This window comes from Tamandua tetradactyla, chromosome 4, assembly GCF_023851605.1.
Source record: "Tamandua tetradactyla isolate mTamTet1 chromosome 4, mTamTet1.pri, whole genome shotgun sequence".
Taxonomy (NCBI): Eukaryota; Metazoa; Chordata; class Mammalia; order Pilosa; family Myrmecophagidae; genus Tamandua; species Tamandua tetradactyla.
The window spans coordinates 94,306,100-94,319,644 of NC_135330.1; the positions used below are offsets into that span (position 1 = coordinate 94,306,100).

Genomic DNA, 13,545 nt, shown 5'->3' on the forward strand with positions numbered 1-13,545 from the left:
GTAGACATCTAGCTATTTGCTGTCTACTCAGTTGTTATTTTCTTTGATCCAAATTTTCCAAACACTTTTCCAGATAGTATCAGTATAAATTGCCACTTTTCTACACAGAAGATAAAACAATAAGAAATTGATTTTTCTTGGAGGCAGTGGACTTAAGAAAGATATCAGGAGACATATCCTGATTGCAAAATGCCTCTGATATTGAAATGCATATGTAGATAAAAACTGAAATAATTTTTCTTTTACATCACTAAATTTAGGACACAACTTGATGATAAAGATGCTGCTGCTGCTGATGGTAATCCAAGAGAGTCTTTACCTGAGGATAGCACAAATGACTTGAAGACTCATGGTGGGTATGCTGGTTTGAAAGGATTATGGACCCTTCTCTAGGGTTTCGATCTTGATTCAATCTTGTGGGAGCAACTTTCTTTTAATCCATATTCAATAACATAGATTGGAATATTTTTATTAGATTATTTCCATGGAGATGTGACTCCACCAATTCCAGGTGGGTCTTGGTTACTTTACTGGAATCCTTTAATAGAGGAACCATTTTGGAAAATGCTAGATAGAATGATGAGAAAGCCATGAGAAGCAGAGAGCCCATGTAGCTAGAGACCTTTGGAGATGATGAAGGAATATACCCCCAGGGGAGCTTTATGAGAACAGAAGCCTGGAGAAATCTAGCAGATGTTACCATATTCGCCATGTGCCTTTCCAGTTGAGAGAGAAACCCTGAACTTCATAGGCCTTTCTTGAATGAAGGTAACCTCTTGCTGGTGCCTTAATTTGGACATTTCTATAGATTTGCTTTAATTTGGACATTTTCACAGTCTTAGAATTATAAACTAGCAACTAATAAATTACCCCTTTTAAGAGTCATTTTGTTTCTTGTATACTGCATTACAACAGCTAGCAAACTAAAACTGGGGGTTTATTTTAAATGGTAGAATTCCATTCACAAATTCATGATTTCATTTTCCCATCACTAGATATCTCCTGACCATTACAGATTAACTCAAATTATGAGACAGTTTACTCTTGAAGGTTGACTACAGACATATTGTTCACTCACAATGGAACATTTCCTGTCACATCATAATTTTGTGTTCTTTTTTCCAATTGTCAATAAACATTTCATGAATTATTGCAACTAGTAATGATAACAATTTTAGAACTTCCATTAACAGAATTTTTTTCATTTTAAGAAATGACATTTTGCTAATAGATTTATTATGTAATTTTCAATTTCAACACTGGAAGCATGGAGCTATAAAATTTTGTGATAAAATTTTATCCAACTGACAATTCTATACCAAGTCATATTATCAATCAAATGTCAAGATAGAATAAGGTTATTTTTACAGAATACTCAAAATATTTGCATCCCCTGTATTCTCTCTTTGGAAACCACTCAAAGATATGATTTAACAAAATTAGGAAATTAAACCAAACAAAAAACAGTAAATCAATGGGGCTTAAAAAACAGAACCAACCCAAAGACAAGTAAGGAAAATCAAGGATGACAGATGTAGCAGTCTTAGATAGTCTATAATCTAGAAGGAGGATAGAGGGCTTCCAGAAAGAGAAAATTGAACATATAGCTTGCACCTGAGGATAAACAGGTACACATAAATATAAGCAAAAAAAAAAAGAGGCTATTTCCTTGTTTAAGGAAAGAAACATTTCTCTTATCTTGACATGTTTATCATTGCACACCTGAGCTAATTATCTCTATGGACTCACTTTAGAACTTTACCTTGGTAGATTATCATCATATCCTCTGGAAATGATGCATGCATGCATACATAGCTATGTGCCAGAAGGAAAACAGTTTTTGAAGTCTTCATCTGTGTAGTTTACTGGTCATTGGATATTGCATTCAAAGACCTCTTGCACATGACATAACATGTGCAATGTGTTAATGCGGTTTTGCCCAACCGCTAAACTATCGGGGACCCTCTACTCCTCAGCTTCTCACTGCTTGCTAGACGACACTGCCACATGCAGAAAAGGGGCTCGAGCGGGGGGTCTGGGTCCAAGGGGCACGCGCAGGAGACCTCGCTGCGGGTCTAAAGGACTGGAGGCCGAGCCAATTAAGGCATAAAGCGAGGTAGCTTTATTGTAGGTAGACGCTTATGCCAGGGCCGCCAGTAGCTAAAGACCACGAGGCTCAGCAAGCCCTGGGCTATATACAGTTTGAGGAGAGGCGGAGTTAGGGCGTGGCCTCCAGGGGAGGGTAGCCAATCACACAGGGAGGACGGATGAGTGACTGTGACCATAGAGATGCTGTTCCTGAGTGTACCCGTAGCAGAGGATGTTGGGTAGGTGGAGGACTAAGGAGAAGGCCAATAGGGTTAAAGAGACAAGACTGCATCATCACTAGTCGCCGGTGAGGCTTGTAATTCAGAGGTCTAGAAGAACCGGACGTGCCAAAATGGCGAGGGAGGGAGAGAAAGAGGCTAAGCTACCAGGCCAAGAATAAAATTATGCCACAATTCCTCTCTTTTTCTTTTTAAAGAACACACTTGTGTGACAAGTGGCGGGCATGAACCTTTGCTGGGAGGGGCAGTGATAAGATTCCCCTTGTGTGCAAGACTCAGGGTTTCAGGGGAAGGGTATGTGCTGAGCTGACCCTTATGCAAATCTCATGTGCCCCAGAAGAGCCAGAGGAGGTCTGTTAGAGTGACCCTCTTCTGCGATTCTTGCGTCGCACCCAGCGGTGCCCATCTGGTGGACCCAGATGCACGTACTCTGGCAACATGCAGCCCCCGTGGGGGAGTGTGAGGAATGTGGGCAGGCGATGACTGTTATAGCCTAGGGGAAGCAGGAGAGACCGGTCCTCATCTGTCCCCAGCTTGAGGGTGATCAGTCCTCAGGCGAGGCTAGGCCTGCGAGTCAAACCTGGGCTTGTCTGTGTTCCTCCATAGAACAGTCCGGGCGAGAAGGCTGAGCATAACAGCAGCCAAAACTGGGCCTCAGCTCGAGACCGGCGACAGAGAATGAGCAGCTTAGAAACGAGAAATGTTGAGGAGCAATAATGAGAATTTTATAGGAAAGGTAGTGCTATAAGTTGCGAGGGCGAGCAACGCTAGCTAACTATACCTGCGCTTGCTGCCGGTTGTCTGTATAAGAGAAAGGGTTTAGAGTTGCTAGAGCAAGAAGTTTTTAGGTATGCGGTGAAGATTTAGTCTCGCAAGGTGAGATGGGGCATAGAATGGTTAGCCGGGACAGGAGTAACACAGATTTTAGTGAAGGGGTACCGTCCATTGCAAACAGAGGAGGCAAGTTTACAAGGAGCTTTTACATTTAGAGCAATTAAGTCTCTTTGCTGTTGTACATTGAACACAGTGCTATGCATCAGATGGTTGATATTTTCTTGCGTCTCCAAAGCTTGAGAGGTCATTTGGGTCACGTTGAGGAGAGTCTCCACAGTGACAGAGGCTTGAGTGAGGGTCACGGCGGCAACCGCACTGGCTGCTATAGCGGCGACGATGGCGGCGGCGATGGGGCTACTTGTTGCGCTGGGCAAGTTGTTACAGGATTCCTGTAAGCAGGAGTTCTTCTGGCTCCCGGTCTTTGGCTTTATTTGTAGAGGCCGTTGCTGGTCGGACGGAGCGTGAAGGGATCCAGAGGGGTTGTGGCTCACTTTCTGGAAAGGCACAAGCAAAACCGCGCCCCTGCGCTAGGAGCGGGGTGGGACCTGACCAAGTATTTGTGACTGGGTCACGCCAGTAGACTAAGGGGACCACTGAAGGTCGGTTGGCTGGGCCCCAATGCCTGTGCAGGGGTGACAGACCATCTTTGTCAAAGGTCAACAAATTTAAAATTATGAGGATTTGAGTAATAATGTCTTTGGGTGATGCCTAGTGGCTCGCGGCACAGGGGCCGATGCTGGGAAAAGGTGAAAAGGATCCAAGCTTGGCCGTAGTGGGATGTGTCTGACTGCCTGACAGAGCTTGTGAGGAGGGTATTTGCTGGAGACCTCCCCGTGGAAGCCGAGCATTAGCGCCTGCATGTCGGGATTAAATTGTAGCAGCCAGGTAAAGTGCTTGTCCTCAATAGGCCAGATTAGTACATCTGGAGGCCTCCCTACCAGCTGAACTGCTGCTTTGATTAGGTCTTGGGCTAAGGTTATCCACAGCTTTACCTGTGGGCAGATTTTATGGAGTTTACTTTTGGCTGGATGAATCCACATTAGGGGATCATCTTGCCAAAGAACGCCCGATGGTGAATGGTAAGTGTCTAGGATCATGGCTATTAGTGACTGATTAGGATGATATCTACCCAGGTTACTGGAGGCAAAACATTCATTGAAAAGGTGTAAGGCTAGTTTCGCCTGCCATGTGAGCTTAATATGTTGATTAATGGCCTCGACTGTCTTGTTGCTAGTTTTTAACAATGAGAACAGTGGTTCCAACTGTTGGGTTGTCACGGGGAGGGCTGACCTGACCCAATTTATTTGCCCGCAAAGCTGTTGTAACTCATGCAATCGTAGGCGTTCCGGAATTTCAAATGAAAATTTAGTAGGTGCAACCTTTTGACCAATGGTATAGCCCAAGAATGTGTAGGGAGGAGTGGTTTGGACTTTATCGGGCTGGACAGTTAGCCCCAAACTTTGGAGATTAGCGATTAGCAACGACAAGACAGTCTGCAATTGTTCCTGAGTATCCGCTCCTACAAGCACATCGTCCATATAATGGAGAATAGTGGCTTGCGAGCGGAGAGGCTGCACAGCAACATAACGCTGTGCTGCCCTCATGTGGTTAGTAACTGGCACTGTGAAGGCAAACTTTTCTTTGTCCCTGTCATGTAACGGAATGGAGAAGAAACAGTCCTTTATATCTATGGTGGCTATTTGCAGATGTTTAGCAAGAGCTGCAGGGTGAGGCATGCCAGGCTGAGGGGATCCCATAGGTCGGATATGCTTGTTAATTTCCCTGAGGTCATGAAGAAGTCTAAATTTGGTACCTCCCTTTTTACTGATGATAAAAACTGGAGAATTGTAAGGACTACATGATGGCTCTATGTGCCCCGCAACTAATTGCTCTTGCACTAGTCGCTCTAATATTGTTAGCTTGTGGGACGGAAGCGGCCACTGCTCCACCCAGATAGGCTCCTCTGTGTCCCATTGAAGAGGAGTGGGTGCTGGAGGTGTAACGCGAGCAGTGGCACAAACTATTGGGGGGGCTGCGAGGTAGTATCGGTCCCTACGTCTGCGGGAATGGCTCGCCCCCAGAGAGCCTGGCCGATGGTGGTTAGGAAACATTCTTGAGGGGGCCGCGTGGTAATATATGCCCCTGAGGCTGCTAGAATGTCTCGCCCCCATAAGATCTGGTCAATGGTGTTTAGAAACAACGGCCTGAAGACACCTCAGTGGCCTTCTTCATCCTCCCATGTAAGGGGAATGGCGGCTCTCGCCGAGGGGGCAGAGCCCGTGGCACCGATTACTGCGGGCCCTGAGGTAGTTGGGCACAGATTCTTCCATTTTGCAGGAAGGCATGAAATTTCTGCTCCCGAGTCCACCGTACCTAGAAGCCAATCGGCTCCGATTTTTAGTTTATGGGTGGGTTTGTTCGGGGTTATAGGAATGGTCCACATTATGGTTTGGGGGTGTTCCTGCTGACACCCCGGGTCTCTTGGGGATGGGGCTGAGACCTGCCCCTTTGGAAGTTTTAGCTGATCATAAGTGTCTATACTCCACAGGTGGCAAGTCACTAGCCACGGGTTAAAAGGAAGCAGGAGATCCCAATAAACCTGCAGCTGCTTAACAGAGACTTTACACTTATGAGTGTCTAAAGGCGCCGCTAGGGCACGGACCTGTGGTGCCTGCTGCCGAGTAATTCTGCTACCCATGTTAACCAAAATTTAGGGAGACAACTAGCCACTCCGGTTAGGGCCTAGGACTTCCTTGGGAGTTTATTTGGGTGGCTAGTGCCGAGGGCGCTTACCTTGGACGAGGTCCTAGGGTGCCGTGGGAGTTCGCCGGGTGAGGAGAGAGGGGTCCCTGTTCGGGCGCCACTTGCGGTTTTGCCCAACCGCTAAACTATTGGGGACCCTCTACTCCTCAGTCTAGAAGAACCGGACGTGCCAAAATGGCGAGGGAGGGAGAGAAAGAGACTAAGCTACCAGGCCAAGAATAAAATTATGCCACATGTTAAGGTGATATATAATATGTAGCATGTGCATGTGTTGAGTTTGCTAATTTATGTAACTTTTGATTGTTGATGATCTCATCAACTTGATTTCTTAACTGAGATTTAAGATGTTCTATTTCTCATCTGTTTATCTCTAATTTTTCTCTGTGTCATGTTCAAAATTTAATAACTCTTCTCTCCTTCTGTCTGTGTCTTCTAATGTAAACCCTTAAGGCATCTTAGCAGCTAACAGGAGAGACAAACAGCATTCTTTCTATAATTGGCAAAGTTAGGGTATTCCATTTTCATTACAGCTTTAAATCTGCCAAAACTACCCTGCTGGCACAGAAACTCAGGACACAGACATTGTCAGGGAGGATTTCATCTATACTACCAGTATTGTCGCTCATCTCTTTCAGGGAGGACCTAGATAAGTCACTCAGAGCTGGAGCTACCAAATGGCACATGAAGGGGTTGGAAATAGCATTCAACCTCCCACAAATGCTCCATGGCCCAGAGGTCCCCAGGAGCATCATCTTTTCTCCTGCCTTCAAGAATTATACCCATAGCTTGGCCCAGTAACTACATTAATAATTGATGATATTTCCAGGCTGGCAAGAGTCTAGGCTGAGTGATTTGGGGACTGTATACATGGCAAATGGATGCTTTGAACATTTTTAAACTCCATTTCTCTTAAAAATACTACCAGACCCAAGAAATGTAAGATTCTTGATGTTCTTTTTTGAAAAAAAGGATATGGTAGTTATAGCCTATGAACAACTGACTCAATAATTAAGGAGGCCATACAGAGGCTCTTGGGGACAATATCCCATGTTCTTTTTTTCTTTTTTTCAGTTTCAAGTACCAGTAACCCCCATGCTGTCCAGAGTCTTATGGACATTATGTTCTCTAGTTTCTCTAGTATCCATCTTCTCATACATTTGGAGGTTAAAAAGAAGGGGGGAAATGCTCCAAAACATAAAGCTCAAACTAAAAAACAACAACAATATAAATAGGAAGTGTTGACACTGGGAGTCCAGTTACCATGGCAACTCAGGTTTGCCAAGTTCCCCTCTCAGAGAGATGGACCTTTGCTTGAATTGGTTGCTTCCCAGATGTGTCTCCACCACCAGGTATGCAGGTCCAGCCAAATGCATTGAAAGGGAAAACTCATTTGGCACCTTTGCTTCTCCTGGGAACATCATCTACATTACAGCTGCTAATTCTTTTGTTTGAATCCATCTCTAACCCACATCCTTTCTCTTGAGAAAGGTAGCAAAGGCGAGAAGTGATTGACTATAGTAGCTGAGAAGAGTCTTAGGAAAAAGGTAGGGAATTGTATGGTCTCTACAAAGAGAAGACCATGTAAGATCTTGGTAAGGAATATTTTGGCTGCTCTTTTCTTCTTAAAAAACATTTATGATACTTCTTTCCTGGGGACAGAAAACCATACCAGTTGCTAAGAATTTAAAAAATGGATGAAGGATGGAGCTAGAGTTGAGCATGGAAGGAAATAAATGAAGAGCCCCGGGATGCTTAATAATGTTATGAATAAAGGTTGTAGTTGGATACTGAAGAGTTCATTTGAGGTGTAATGTAAGTTAGGAAACATTGGTGTTTCACTCTGGAGTACCTTTAAAGTAAGACAAAAGAATTAATGAAGAACAATTGAAGGTTTTTTTTTAAGCAGAGAAGTAGATTGATGAGGATAAGCTTGCAGGAAATTTAACTTGGATGGGTAAACTGTTTCAAAGAAAGGTATTGGAAGGAGAAGACCAAAAAAGAGATCTCACTTGATACTAGTTGTTTCAGAGAAGTTGGCTTTTTAAAATTTATTGATATGCTGTACAGTGGGGGTCAAATTTCATTCTCTTTCTGTGTGAATATCCCATTATTGCAGCATCATTTGTTGAATGCTTTTTGGGGGGATTGCATGGACCAGGAATTGAAAAAAATTAGATAGAGCAAATGGAAGTCCATAGGAGCTATCTTTGGTTTGCATGTCTCAACGTTCACCATCTATTTGTCAGAAACTCATTTCTACACTTTTAGAAATATTATTTATCTCAGAAAATGGATGATTAGCATTTTCTGTAGCAAAAAAAGACATCTTTAACTCTTGAAGATGTTCCTCCTCACTAGCCATGCCAGGAGTCCATATACTGTCTACCAGGGAAGAAACTTTGCAGGGAGGAACTCAGGTTCCTGCCTCCATCATTTAAGATGGCCAATAGAGGTTCTTCTGTAAGAAGCCTGTTACAGAGTTTATGCAAATGAAACATGCTCTAATTGTTTTACAACTTTCTATTTGTAAGAATATTACATTTCAATTCTATGATGCCTTTTATTTTTTGAGCACTTCTAAATAAACAGTAAACCTCTAAATATTTTACCAATTGTGGTAAAGACCAGTATGAATTAATGGAATGTCTGAATTCTCAAATACATTTTTAAAAAGAAGTGCCATTTACAAAATAAGTTTCAGGCAACCATTGTTAGAGGATGCTACATGCTGAAATGCTGGTGCAGAACAACGGCCGCTCTCTTTTTTCAGAGAAGAGATGATATGGGGTCACCCAAAGAAATAATGGTTTTCATGTCAACTGATACAACTGGCAGGAACAGCTCAGTCCCATTCTGATGCTTGGGCTGAGACTGGAGACCCCACCACTGAACCACATATGGTATGCCTGACTTTTCTATTCCCTAGCTCCAATGCCAATTATCCTCTATCTGACAATCTATAAAGTGTGGCTATGTCAGATATTGTGATGGAAGGAAAATAGAGACATAGAGGTGGGAAGTATCCAAGCAAGTATGGTAAGAGAGACATTTTATTCAGCAAGGAGTCAGTACTGATACTTCACATTTTCTCCAAAACATTTCCTTCAAATATGTAGAATGGCTGAGACTCAATAAAGACCTTGAGGAAAAAGAAGGTACTAAAAAAATAATAATTTCAATGCCTGCTCTATCATTCTATTGAATCATCACAAGAACCCAATGAGGTAGCTATTATTATCCTAGTATTACAGAGGAAGGAACTGATTCTCAAAAGTGTTAAATATCTTCCTGCTGGAAACACCAAATGGCTTCCAAGTGCTCTTAGTGGCAGCAGTAGGGAAGTGGGTGCAGATTTGAATGTCTGAGCTTTTCAGCTGCATCCCTGCCTAGATGCTTGGAAGAAGGAATAAGAGTAAGAAACTAGCAAAGGCACACTTTGTCATTTCTTGTCATGTCCTTAGCCTTGTTCAGGTGAGGTCTAAGCCAGTACTGCCAGGTCCCTCTCTACCGCCCTGCAACCTGTCCCTGTGTGTGCCCCTCAGGCACACACCCCCACACCTACATGAGCCTCAAGCCACACTGCTGGCCATCCAGGTGCTCTGCAGTGCTCCTGGTGAGAGGTGAGACAGGATCAAACCTTCAAACAGGAGAGTCTGTGTGTGTCACCCAGGAGAGTGAGCCCTAGAGGAGGTCCGCTGTGAGCTGCACAGATTGGCACTGATGATTCTTACCAGTTGTAACTGCGAGGAAAAAATCAGAGACACTGCCTTGCCTGCTCCCATAGCTCACGCGCTCTCCCTTGCTCCCTCTCTCTTCTGCTCTCTCCCTCCCTTTGCAAACATTGTATTTAAACCTGTTCAGAATTCAGCACAGAGGAAGGCAGCAGCAGGAGCAGCAGCAGAAGCAGTGGCAAGCCCAGCAGCTGAGAGCAGCACGGCCTCAAGATGTACCATCCTGCCTACTGGGTCGTCTTCTCCGCCACGACTGCCCTGCTCTTCATCCCAGGTACCTGGGACTGGGTGGTTCCGTGCCCGGTATGGGGAACTTTAAGCCCAGGAACAGCAGAGGAAAGGGAAAAAAGAGTGAAGGAGGAAGGGGAGAGGAAAGGGAATGTGCGATGCATGTGAGTGAGGAGGTGGGCTTGCTGAGTTCACGCACACCAAGGGCTGGCTCTCTCACTCACACACGGATGCTTGTAACTCCGAATCTCCTCTGTACTCAGGCAACCCGGTGAGCTGGGTTCGAGATCTGCACCACGCTGTGCGACACTGCCTTTCCCGTGCACAGTACCGACTGGCATTAACCAGTTGTGTCCCAGGGGGAGCAGAAGAGGGGTTTGAACTCCCAGTTGTAAATCCTTCTTGCGGCTTCTGTGGGGCCCACAGGACAGATGGGCGTCTTTTTTTTTTTCTCTTTCTTTCAATCATTGTCTCTCTGATTCTGAATCAGTCTACATCTCGGGAATCTCTGTTATTTCCCTGCCTCTCTCCCTCTCTTTCCCCCTTGCTTTCCTCTGCCTCTGTGCCTTCCAAACCCTCTCTCCCCTTCTCTTTCCTACTTCAGCTTCCTTCTCTCCTTATTCCTTTGCTCAGTTTTTTCCTGTCTTTAAAAGGTCCTCCTACTGCCTTCACCTTTTCTTAATCCTTCCACCAAATGGACATATGATGCCTTTGAAATTTAGGATCTTCTCCAATTCTCCCTCCTATTCCTTCTCTTGGAAATGTGAATTTCTCTTGAGAGAATTTGAAATATTCACACTGGGGGGAAGGGAAATATGGGTTCACATGATTTTCCCCAGCATCTACCTTACATTACCTAATGATGCCACCTACCACAGTTGTTACTTCTTTGGAGGGGGGGAACAGATTCTGCAGGGACATAGGTAAGATGCTGCAATCCTACCCAAAAAAGCTTAGTGGAAGTGTTAAAAATTCAATGTGTTTTAATAGATTTGCTAATTACATGCGTACCATTTGCAAGCAGACAATTGAATGCCTGCAGGCATCCTTGAAACAATGCTCAAGTGGCTAAGGTTGTTCTTGTCAATATTTTAGGCAGCTTCTAAGGGTGTGTGGGATATCCACACTAAACCCTAGCCCTGTACAAAATTTCCTTTCCAGATTGGCAAGAATGCATTGTGTTAATTGTTACCTTAAAACTAAAACCCCATACATATGGAGAGACATAAATACAAGACTCTTAATTCTTATATATTTTATATAGGTATACACACATGTTTATATTCAGAATCAATCACTTGGTGAGGTTTGAAAAATTTTCCTTTTAAAAACATAACCCCGTAAGTGTTTCTAAGCTAGTTAAGTGAATTCAGAAAAATGGAAGTTTATCACAGAGAAAGAAGCAGTGAAAACTGGCTAAAAATGGGAGATATCCAAGTGTAAACTCTTTTTTTATGCTTTTTTTTTATTGAACTTTTCCAGGCAGAGGTGGTCTCTGTGTCCTTAAGTTTGGGAATTTCATAGTGGGAGGTGGGTTTTTTTTTCCTTCTGTTTTTGGTTTATTTGTTATTGTTCTTCCTTTTCATCCAAATGTGAGTGTCAGGAAGGGGTTGGCAGCACAGCGCTCAGTGGGGAAGGCAGTGAGGAGTGAGCACTCAGTCCTGCCTGAGTCTGACAGAGGGAGCCAGGTGGGCACTGTGGTCCATGGTGGGAAGAGACAAACTTTCCTGTGTGTGCAAGTTCCCCGGCCTGGGTGGCCCCTGCTCATGGCCTCCTAGCATCTAATTCCCCTTCTTCTCATTCTTCTTGAGCCCTGGGTGGGGACACAGGGAGGAGGAGAGCAGAAGTGGGGACCCCAGCCCTGGGGATCCTAGACTTTTTGATGGTTCCTCTTTGAAATGGGAAGGGAGTGAACCCAAGTCTGCTGGAGCTGCATTGCAGTGCTCCCTGAAGGAAGTCAGGGGTCAGGTGATGTTTCTCTCTAGAGGTCCAGGGCACCCCAAAATGAAGTGCCACCACCCTATGGGGGAGTAGGAGGCCCTTTCTGGGGCAGAGGCCCCCATATGCAAACACATTGTGTTCTGAGCCTGTGAGTCCCTTCAGTCCTTGCCAGGATATGGAGGTGCCATCTTGGGGGACTCCGGGGAAGGCAGGGCACAGAAGCCTGGTGTCACTCCTCTGTCCCTGGCTCCCAGGGGTTGCTCTTTATGCTAATTATGCCAGGAAGCTGGCTGGAGAGGTCACAAACTGGAGGAGGAAAAGTTACCTCTAGAAGGTGCAGAAGGAGCCCACGTCACTTCTTGAAGGGCTTCCATGGAAAACAGAACCCACTCTCCCTGAGTTACTGTTGATTGTGGTGGCATACTTGGGACTCTCCTTCCTCACTTTCTTTTTCATCTTTAGACATATTTTTATTTTCTTTTGCTTCAAAAGATGCTTTTTCTCCTGAAGGGATTAATACCAGCTCCTTAGCCACTTACCTTCCCTGAGTCTAAAGAGAGAAGGCTAATGCAATAATGAAACCCTGACCTGGTTAGGCCTTGATGCCAATTTATTCTGCAGCTTTTGATTTCTTAGTAAAACATGATTCCATCCCAGAGTAATTTTAAGGCTAATGTTGATGTCACTTAGTGCCTTCCATGGGGTGATCAAAGCCCATAAATTGCTTTTCTAGGCAGCATCTCTGATGGGAGGGATGGTAGCAAGTGGAGATTGTAAGGAGCCCCCAGCCATGACCTGTGCAAAGGGCAGCAGCTCTTGATTTAATTGTCATGCAGGTGCCACAGGCTTAAAAAGTTCTTGAGATGTTAGCAAGAAGGGTGAGGACCTGCTTGTTGTCTTAGGCAGCAGGAGAGAAGGGGTCTGTGCAGGCAGGCTTTCTGACCATGGACCTGGAGGCTCCTTTGAGAAGATGAAAAGAATGGGGAAGTCCACCCTGGATGAGTTCTTCTCAGAATCACCTGAGGGAAAGGTTACAAGTGCAGACTCCTCCCCACAGTGTTATGCATTTTTAACAAGCATCCCAAGGAATTCTGATGCATTTTAAGAGCATGGTTTTAACAACTTTGTATTTTAAAAATCACTGTTCAGGACTTGCAGCATTTAAGTAAAAACCCACTTCCACTTTCCTTGGGGGCATTTAGGTGGTTGGGAAGGATGGATTGCCACCATTAGTAGCTCAGGCTAAGTTCCCACAGCACTATGTAACCCAGAGGTCCCTAATCTGGAAGGCTGCTCCCTCTAGTTTAGGTCATTACCCTGTTTCCTTGTTTGTTCCTGTACTCAGCCCTTCCTGTTTGTGTCTTCTTAGGTCCTGTGGTTCCAAGCAGGAAAGCTAACCATGAGGCTAGCACATCTTCACCCTCAGATCTGTAAACTTGGATACAGAGCCCCAGCCATACCCCCATACTTCAACTAGGCTGCCCTGTTAGGATCAGAAAGCCCTGGACTGGGATGAAGGAGTCACTCTCATCCAGATGTTAGGAAAACACTCATTCTTGCATCTCCCTTTAGGAAAGTGCTCTCTGGAACTTGGGCTCTTTGTGTTGGGATGTTTTCTTTGGGGTGAGACCTGGTGGACCTGGGGTCAGGGAAGGCTCTGTAACCATGCCTAGATGAGTTTCTTTCCCACTCCCACCCTGCAGCAGTGTAATGTGGAGGGA

General features: G+C 44.7%; 1 long non-coding RNA gene across 2 annotated transcripts in view; it reads left to right on the top strand.

Moving 5' to 3' along the window:
- LOC143681189 (uncharacterized) overlaps window positions 1–13,545 on the top strand; it is a 218,187-nt gene that overhangs the window by 17,792 nt on the left and 186,850 nt on the right. For both annotated transcript variants that reach the window (XR_013174450.1, XR_013174451.1), the window contains exons 2-3: window positions 261–352; window positions 9,786–9,929. This is a non-coding gene — a long non-coding RNA (uncharacterized LOC143681189). The remainder of the gene's footprint in view (window positions 1–260; window positions 353–9,785; window positions 9,930–13,545) is intronic.